Source organism: Stegodyphus dumicola, chromosome 6, assembly GCF_044657685.1.
Source record: "Stegodyphus dumicola isolate Sdum_Otavi_A_Nest chromosome 6, ASM4465768v1".
Lineage (NCBI taxonomy): Eukaryota > Metazoa > Arthropoda > Arachnida > Araneae > Eresidae > Stegodyphus > Stegodyphus dumicola.
Genome location: NC_140773.1, coordinates 27787976 through 27798382, shown reverse-complemented (window position 1 = coordinate 27798382; position 10407 = coordinate 27787976).

The following is a 10407-nucleotide window of genomic DNA, read 5'->3' as shown; positions in this document are numbered from 1 at the left end:
AAGTTTAATATTTTGTAGATGAGAAATCCAGGAGAATTTCTTGTCGATTGTTAAACCGAAGTACTTTATTGCATTCACAGATTTGATCTTTTGATTGTCAATTTTTAGAGCTAAAGCTTTAGTTATATTTTGCCCTGATTTATGGATAACTAAAACTTGGGACTTACTATGTGAGATTTGTAGTTTTTGAGTTTTGCAAAGTTCGTTAAATAACTGGAGTGTTTCGTTGCAATTATTCTGTAAAATGTCTCTGGTACGGCCGTTCGTAATAAAAGCTACATCATCTGCAAAAGCTACAATTTTTGAATGATGTGGCCATGGATAGGCAATGATGTTGTTGAAAGTGATATTCCAGAGATCTGCACTCATTTAAATACTATAATAAATCTAAAACGATGTATAAAAGAAATTAAACAAATAGAAAATAAACAGTTTTTCACAGAAGATTCAGCACTGCTTACCTAATACGCATGCGCTACTCGTAAACATTCTGCTCTGTTTAAAACAGACTGGCGACAGTATTTTCTGCTAATATGAAACACATATTTCTTTGAATTTCATTAAATATGTATTTCTCGTTCAATTCGCGTTCTCACTTCGCCTCAAGACAAAAATAATAAAAACACAAAATATCTTAATTAAAAGTTTAAAGATATAGAAAAATATATATATGTATAGATCCCGGAGATAGGAGATTATCCAGAAGACAGGAGACCACTGGGTGAGCAGCTGTGCCACCAAGAAGATTTTCTGCTTTATTGCTCACTCAGCGGGACCATGTTTATTTAAAATTTATAAGTATGAAATTTGGATATTAAATCATTATACATAAAAATATACATTAAATAAAGTTATAAGAAATATTTTGACAAATATACATAAAAATTAATTAATTCTAATATGAAAGCTCTGTAACAGCTTATGAGATGAAATATCTTGAAATATCTTGAAACATGAAATATCATGAATCTTGGATTGCCTTTATGTTCCTTTTAAATGTTCAGTAGTTACCTATTATATATTTGATTAAGTTATGCAGTTTATTACGAAGAAAATTACTTTTAAGAAGTTCTTTTAACTAGATTTGTGCCTTGACAGCTGTGAAGGAGTGAAAGTGGAGATCTTTGGTTATTGAGCATTCGAACATATAAATGATCTATTGTTCTTATTGAGACACAGATGCAGTTGTCAGTATGATGGAAGCCAAAACGATGAACATACAAAATAAATGATCCATGTGAGGTAAGGAATATAAGTTATTGCATTATTTGAAGTTATTAAATTCCTTGATGGTTTTGGTAAGAATAAGTATGTTCGACTGCCTGTATTTGTCTCGACCAATTTGCATTCCATTTGTGATATTAAATCTTTTTCCAATCTTGATTTTAATAATGAAATAGGATTTGGAAGTGGAAAAGATATTGGAGTAGTAATATTGTTTGCTGCCTCTCTTGCTAATGTATCTGCTATTTCGTTTCTAAGTGTTCCTTTGTGAGATCTGACCAGTGGAGTTTTGGTTTGTATTCTTTCTGAAAATTAGCAAGTAGGAGTTGTATGTCTTGGACTAGAGGTGATTTACTGTTACCTGTTGTTGCTTGTATGCTTGAGGCATTGTCAGATATTATGATGATGGCTATTGAAGGTTGTTTTGCACATACTAGAGCTTCCCTTATTGCTAGTAATTCAGCTTGAAATATTGAATTAGTTTGAATCATTTTTTATTTAAAGGTATGTATCGTTATAAAATGCATCGCAGGCGCTACCAACTCCTATTATTCCCTCACCTATTATTCCTTAACTTGCACACTGAATCTTTAACTGCAATTATTTTATCATTTGCAAGCAAAGAATATCCATAAGTGAAAATGGAAAGTATGTGTATTGGAAGATGTGGCTGATGATTTATAGTAGATTCTGTCCATCTTTTTAACAGAAGAAGCAACTTCGCTGAATGAAAATTATAATATCAGTAATTCACGAATATGGTGAAAGGACAGACTCTCCCAAGTACACAGAGGAGCCATTAAACTCCCCGCGAGTTAGTGTTTGGTGTTTTGAGAAACAATGTGCAACACGTAACTTTAATACGTGCTTCATAACAGGACAATTATACCTGTAAAGGTTATGTAAGAATATAATACTATACCTAAAGGAAGAAAATACCATAGAGAATTTTCATACAAGTGGTGAATCTCCTTTATAATATGTTCTTGAAAAGGGTACCTCATAGCAGCGTTTAACTCGAGGATGGTTAATTATTTACGTCCAACGACCTGAACCTCTTTGATCTCCGCACTTGATGTTTGTGTATTTTAAGTGAGCGGGTTCATTGGCTTAAAGGTGATGTCCTCGATTCCCTATAGCATATTATTGAACACTTGATAGTGTGAAAAAATGTATACTAAAACGCTTTTAATCTATCAATGCAATTATTTTCCTAAATGCCATACGAAAGATAAAATATCTGTTCTGCATCGTCTGCTGACAAAGTTATAAAATTTTTTTTGTCCGAAAACTCTTATGATGGCAACTGCGTTGCAAACCACTTCTATCAACATGAATTCTTTAAATTTTTCTAAATTTTTAAACATGCAGTGACGTGCTTATTTCGCATCTGCTGTATTGCAAATTGCATCAGAAAGGAATTTTATTAAAAATTTTGCCAACGTAAAAATTTATGAAGAAATTTTTATTTCTTTACATATTTCCGTTATAAATATTCTGGTTATGTGCATCCGTTCAGTTTAAAAGTTTAAATAAAAAGGTTATTTAAAATTCCTTCTAAATTTAAAGTTACGTTCACAGATGGGATGTAACTGGGCTGAAAGTCTTGGTAGGTGTTAAAAATAAAATGATAATGATACCATACAACCGTGCGTTTGCAGTCGTATGAATTCTTTTTCCCGGCAGGCCTTGCGATAAATGTTTATAGAAACTAATCTTTAAAATTTTGAATGTATTTCTACTACAATTTTTCCCAAACGATGACGCCGCACTTACTTCTCTTCTAGAGACTCTGCACTAGGTGCAAAAAATGCGTTCCATCTTACTGGATTCAACTCATCATTAAAGATACCCTATTTCAGTTCTCGAATGAGGCAGAAGAAAATTTTTAAATAAATATGATTTGCATAAAGAAAAAATGTAGCCAATTTCATTAAATGACTTTGAAATTTCATCTTCTGAAGTTACAATATAAAATTCATGTTATTTTAAAAATTTATGTCATCTGCTGGAATAAATAATTCAACAACCGATGAATTGCAAAATTCCTTTCTTTCTTGAAATATATGCAAAAAGGAAGAAAATAGCTTATTAAATCAGGTACTATATTTTGAAATGTTAGTTTTTATTCTACTTTGCATCGCATTTCCAAATGCTTCATACTGCACATATCTGCTAGTTTAAATTTATTTACAAAAAGGAAGTTAGAAAGTAATATGTTAACACCATAAATGTAGTGCTGAGAAATGGCATTCATGAAGCGCAGTTTTTCTCACAATACTGACAGTCGCAACTTTAACCATCATTTACGCTACCCCTAATTCTAAGCCACTGGTCGAAGATCTCACAATGGGCTTCGTAGAATAGAAAGAGATTGAAATTAATTCTAGTTATCTCGCAGAAAGTATGCAAATTTTACATGCATCGAAGTATCCTTATCGTTTTAAATGTTATGAATTACTGATCATAACATTACATTATCTAATGAAATGAAAATCCTAGAATAGGATTTTGAGCGAGATACTTAGCAGTAACTCAAAATTTTCTCCGTCAATGAGATTGTCGAATGATAAATGCTTTGATGAATAGAGTCTTGGTAACTTATTTTGTCGTTTTTGTTCATCCATGTGAAAACATACACGCAGAAGACAATTAGGGAAAATTAATTTCTTCCTTTTAAGATAAAATAAAATTTTCTATGGACTGACATGAAATTTCTATTGAATTTTATTGAATGTTCATGAAAATAAGTTTTGTAAGTAGTTTACAAATACGTTTTGTAAGTAGTAATCTTTCTGAGTTAGATAAATTATATGTGGCAGAAGCATTTCATTTGATTCAAGCATTTCATTTGATTTGATTTCAAGTGATGTATATTTAAATACCTTTAACTTTGTTCAGATGTTTTGAATTAGAAGAATGATGAGTTTAGAGTTATCTTTTAAGACATATTTTCTTCACTCTGACTTGCTCTCACTGATGATCATTCTTGAACTGCCTTACTCTACTTTTGTAACAAATATAATGTATCCGACAATTAATGGTTTGTATTTAATGGAGCATTACTCTTTATTACATTTGAAAAAACATATTAGTACAGTTAGAATTTTTCATAAATACTTAACATTTTTCCTTCTATGATTTGTAACTTTCTATTCTGCAACATTTCTAAGGTTTCATTCAGGTATCCGACTGATGGAAGCTGAAGAACGCTGGTAGTTTCACCCTCACTCATTTTAATAACATTGAATGAATATGATACTTAGGACGTCTGCGTATTAGAAGCAAGGCTCTTTTTCTAGGACAATTATCTGTGAATTCATTTTCTCTAGCAGAATTTTGCCCTCCTGAATGTTACTATAATAAAATAAATGGAACTATATGTAATAACCATACATCCTTCAACAAACTTAATTTCAAAACATCATTTCTATTATACTCTTAGAACTTCATTTTACACTAAATTGCCTGTTAAACATATAAGGTATTTCTCCCGCCTTCCTAGCGTGCGTTCGTGGTGTAGTGGTTCTGCGCGCTGGGCCAATATTCCAGAGGTCCGTGTTTCGCTTCCCGGCGAAGGCGTTTGCTCAAGTTTCATCTTGCCTGTTTCCAAAAATAGCTAATGTCTCTACAAACATGTTAAACTATAACTGGCAACATTTAGCAGAAAATGTTTTTTACGAATGTATTATAAGGGAAGAAAGAAATGATTAAACGTTTAGACAATTTTTATGCTTAGATGTTGGAAAGTTTAGTACTCTAAAGATAAGCATCTGACAGCAATAGTAGTTGTTGAGTTAAACAAACCTTGGATGGTAGATACATATTTATAGCCCATACAGGCTGAATTCTATGTGAGACTTCATTTGTCATACTTGCTGGTGGAGCCACGTTCTCTGCATCCATTGAGCAAATGTCTTCAGTTGGTGAGATATGGAAAAAGACTTTTCCAATGCAAGAACAGAATAATTATGTATTGAAACAATACAGAATAACATGGATAAGATACGATCTCCTGTCCTGTTCAGAAGTGGGAAAGCTTAAGACTCCGAAGATACAGCATAACCATGGACACGAAAAGCTGAATAATGCACTATCGTTGGCCAATGTACTGTCGCTGGCCAGTATCAGATATGCTGACTAGGGAAGAACGGGATAGAAGAACCTCATGAACCCAAAAGAACCTCATGTAGTCAATCCAAATTCTGCGCTGGTATGATGGTTAAAAATGTAAGCTTCCAACTCTCATTCCCATGGCTGCTTCCATACACTGATATGGCAATCATGCTATTGTAGCCAAAACCGGAAATTATCAGAAAAGGCGACGACACGCCACTGATGTATTTTTACGCATGTTTGTAACCACCATTTTAGTGCTGGAGTACTTAATTGTGCCTAAGTAATTTCCATTTTGTTGATAACACGTGACGCTGCAGATATAATAGCACTTTACATGTGCAAATCCTTAATGTTGTATAACTCAGTTTCCTGATCAAGAGAAAGTGATATAGCTTTATGAGAACTAACCTGATATGAGAAGGTGATTACGAAAAGAATTATTTTAGATCAGCGGTACTCAACCTTTTGACTAACGCGTATCATCTCAACACACGTATAAAAACTTTAGCACCACCACTACATTTCACAATGATTATTTTTTAATTTCTCAATAGAAATATTAAATATATATATATATTAAAGAACCTACAGGCTATTTGTATTAAATATACACACATAAAAATTACATTAAAAATTCATTACCTATTTTAATTATTAAATTTTAAGTTATAATACTTAAATTATGAAATTTAGTACAACATTTGGGTTAGTTAAATATTTTAATGTCTGGTCTTATTTTACTTAGTTTTAATCGTAAATTAGGATACTCTTTTAAATTTTTTTCTGTATTTATTTTTCAAATATAACATGGAAGAAAATCCTTGTTTACACAAATAGGTTGTGCAAAATGCAATAAAAATTTAGTAGCTTCATTTGAAATGCCTTTTAGTTCTTTTTTCGGTTCAGCCAAAAGTTAACAAAGTGTGTTATTTTTTAAATCATCAATTAGATTTCCATCACAAGAAATTTCTATCAATTGTTCTTTTTCTGCACGAGATAAAATTTCACGTACATTTCAACAAAATGGGTTTTTAATCCAATTTTCGTTTACATAATCCTCGGAAAAATACATACTTAAGTTATTTATCAATGAAAAACAATAATTTTAATGTCAGATGCCAATTCTTCTTTTATTTGCGCAAAGGGACAATTTGCCCAGAGGTGCTATTAATTTCGTTTTGGCATTTTGCGTGGGTTCACGATAAACTGAGTTTCATTTTTCAAATTGTTGCCACAAAATATTAGAATCCTGCATTACATTTAAAGAAATTAAATAATGAAGAATCTGCATTAATGTATCTACGTTTCTCTCACTGTGAAAAAAGCAACGGTACCTGGACACATCAAATTTTGAATAACGTAGTCCTCCATTAGAATATGGGCATCTGAAAGCCCAAATTTGGAATTTATTTTATCATCTGTTTCATATTTTTAAAAATTCGTTAACGAATTCTTCATTAACAAACTCAATGATTTCAAAGAGAGCAATGGCAACACTGTACGGGAAAAAAAAAAAAAAAAAAAAGAAAATTATCTCCAGCGGGCGAGACTGTGTATCAGAAATTCTAAAGATATGCTCTTTTTAAACTATTTTATGATATTGCTTTTGAATTGAATTTTATGATTTAAGTGCGAAGAACATGATTTTTAATAAATAAAGGTAACACACAAATAGTTAAAAAAACGACTCTTTGGGCGTAATATAAAATCTGAAAGCTATGTTAATACATAATAAAGGTAAATAAAGAGTAGAAATGCTAATAAATCAATCAACTCTAAAAGAATTAATGAAATAATATTATTTTTTTATAATAACTTATTTTTATTTCCTGACAATTCAAAAGCGAGAGAGAGCTACTAGTTTTGCTTACTTAATTCGAGCTGCGATTTGCTCGCTTATGCCCATTAAATCAGTTGTGCATATTCAAACCGTCTATGTTGTAAATCGAAGAAGATATACTTTAAAACTCCAGATCCATATAATTTTAACAGTTTCCTTGCAAACTGCACCTAGCGCTAAGCATCTGCAATGTCGCTTTTAGCAAAGCAACACTGAGATCGAGATAAATATAAAATTCTTGTTTTTCGTCCTACCCTTAAAATAGCACTACTAGTTTGCAATCAAATGCTTTAATTTCGTGCATAATTTAAATTAGAAACTGAAGTTGACCATTATCTCAGATTCTGGTGTGGCCTCACATTTCTTTACTTCTCTCAGTTCTAGCAAATTAAATTATTATACGTCTAAATAAATATGTTGAGCTCCCACCAGTGTTTGATGACTTGCCTATGTTTCAGACAACAAAAACACAATACTTGCAATTTTGCTTTCATCTTTTCTCTAGAATTGCCAATGGGAGATTTTTTTACATTATGTGTTTTAAGTTTACAAAAAAAAAAAAAAAAAAAAACAGCCTTCTTGCAATGAATTGGTTAATGAATTCCATGAATTTTGTTGCACATCCTGTATCCTTTGGAAAGCGTTATTTTGTTCGAAGTTTTTCTTCCAACTCCACGATTAACTTTTCTATACTTAGAAAGAATTAACAAGCCAGGTATTTCTCTACATTCTGTTTCTTTTATTAAGAACGCTAAAAATTCACTTACGTTAAATTCTGAAGTTGATTCGCTTTTTCTTTTGTATTCTAGACCAGCGATTCTTCACCGGTGGTACGCGTACCGCTGCTGGTACGCAACAGACAAGTAAGTGGGATGGAAAGAAATAAAGAATTTTGAAATATTTGAATAAATATTTGAATAAAAGTCAAAAACTAAATATCCCGACATCCTATTTAATTTTTTCCTCTAACGCTCGTAAATTTATGAGATCTCAGTTTTGTTCAAGGTCAATAATCACTCATGAACTTTAGCAAAATACCTTTTTTAGTTTTATAAATATCCTTTTTAGCCACAGACATAAAATTTGTCATTAATGATGTTTTTAAATGGAATAAAAGAAAGAAATGTTGTATTTAACAGAAAATAAAAATAAGTTCCTTTATAAAGATAATAGTATCTCATTAATTCTTTTAGAGTTGATGGATTTATTAGCATGCCTACCTTTTTTGTCGCCACCATTTCCAGGCTCATATTGCTCAATTTTCAATTAGAATCATTTCCCTACGTCGTTTTGCTATCTCTTAACAGCAGGTATTTCGTCTTGATGTTGCTTTGTATTCTTCACTTTTATACGCGATTTGAGAACGTCTTCATTTGTTTTTGAAGAACTCGTAATATATTCTGTACATAAATATTTGTAAAAAAATAATAAAACAAACCTGAATTTTCAAAATGGAAAGGATTAACAGAACAGAAAAGTGATGATTCACAGGTGATGGATCCAGGACAATCTTCTAGCACTAAGAATACTGGAAAGAAAAGGAAAATTCAAGATGCAAAGAGAAACACGCCGACCTGGAAAATAAAACAAGCAAATCCACAACCTTGTATTCGGCGTAGATTTTGGAAAATCCGAATAGATTGTCCTCGCAATTGTTTGGGATCTACGACGAATTCAAGGCTGTCGATTTGCTGTTTTAAAAGAAAAATTGTTTATAGAAAATGTACTGAAAGTTGTTTATCATTTGGCTTTACTTGGAATGGAAATGAAATGCACCTTGAACCTCAATGGGTTGTTTGAGGTGAACTATTATCCAATAAATGAAACCATCGTTTGTTAAAAGACAACTTGAATCAAAGCACGTCTATTTAAAGGATAAATCTGAAGAATATTTTAAGAGGAATTTAATAGGAGTTCCAAAAACAGCAAACAAGTAATGAAAAGCTTTGTTACTTCAAGTGAAAAAGCTTTGGAAGCTAGTTAACTACTAAGCCTAAGAATTGCCAAGACTGGGCAGACTCACACTATTGGAGAAAACCTTATATCACCAGCAGCTAAAAGATATCGTTTTAACATTATTCAACGAAAAAGTGGCTAATTAATAAATTAAAGGAATATTCCTTTATCAAATGATACAGTAAGTCGACGAATTGATGAACGGCAAATTCCATAAAAGAGACACTTATTCAAAAAATAAAACACATTGAGTATTTCGCATTGCAATTAGATGAAAGTAAAGGTATAATGAACTTTGTTCAATTAATTAGTATACATACGTTTCGAAGTAGATAAACGAAGTCATTGCCGTCTGCAGTGACGGAGCTTCGGGCTTTAACAGGAAAAACATTCCGGTGTTATTTATCGCAATAAAGAAAGTCGGACCGGCAACTAAAATCACTCAAAATTGCATTCATCATGAAGCTTAGTAGCCAAAATAGTTAAAAAATAAGCCTTTTCACAATCGAATAATGACTTAATAAAACACAATATTGTTCGCACTGCAGCTAATTTCAATCCAACGACTTACTACTTGTAAAGGAAATAAGTGTAAGGTGGGGTGAGTCGGCTACTCACCCACTTTCCAATCTTCATTGCTACTGCTTCCCCAGTCGCAGAGATCAAGTCCGGGATACCGAAATTTCTGTAATGATGAATTTTATATTATCTGACTCCAGTATATGACTCATGAGTAAAAAACTATTTCTTTTATACAGGATGAAAAGACTGCTCCTCCTCTCCAAGCATCACCTACTTGGCGATGAAAATAAATGCGGCAGGATAAAGAATAGTTCAGTCACTTAGACATCCCGGGGCAGATAAAACACATAGCACAAAATCATTACCCAATTTTTGTCTTCTCGATGCGCGTTCCGCATGCTCGCTATTGCCAACCCGTCAAAGATACGTCCATAATTTAGAATACTTTTTAAAATAACAAAGGTTGAAAATGTTTTTATAAGAAATAAGCTATAATATTTGCATGAGTAATAGAATAATACGTTATTCTGAGATTATGCATAAACCTATTAGAAACGTTTAAAAATATTAAATCGTAAATTATAACTTCCGACGAACAACACAAATATTAACTGAGTTCAAACGATAATAATGAGAAATTTCAATCTGCACTTTAAACACTTGAAATTCATTGCGAATTAATTGTATTTTATACATTCAAGTAAAATGCAGTGGACTCTCTCATAGTGATCGTTTTTCATACACGA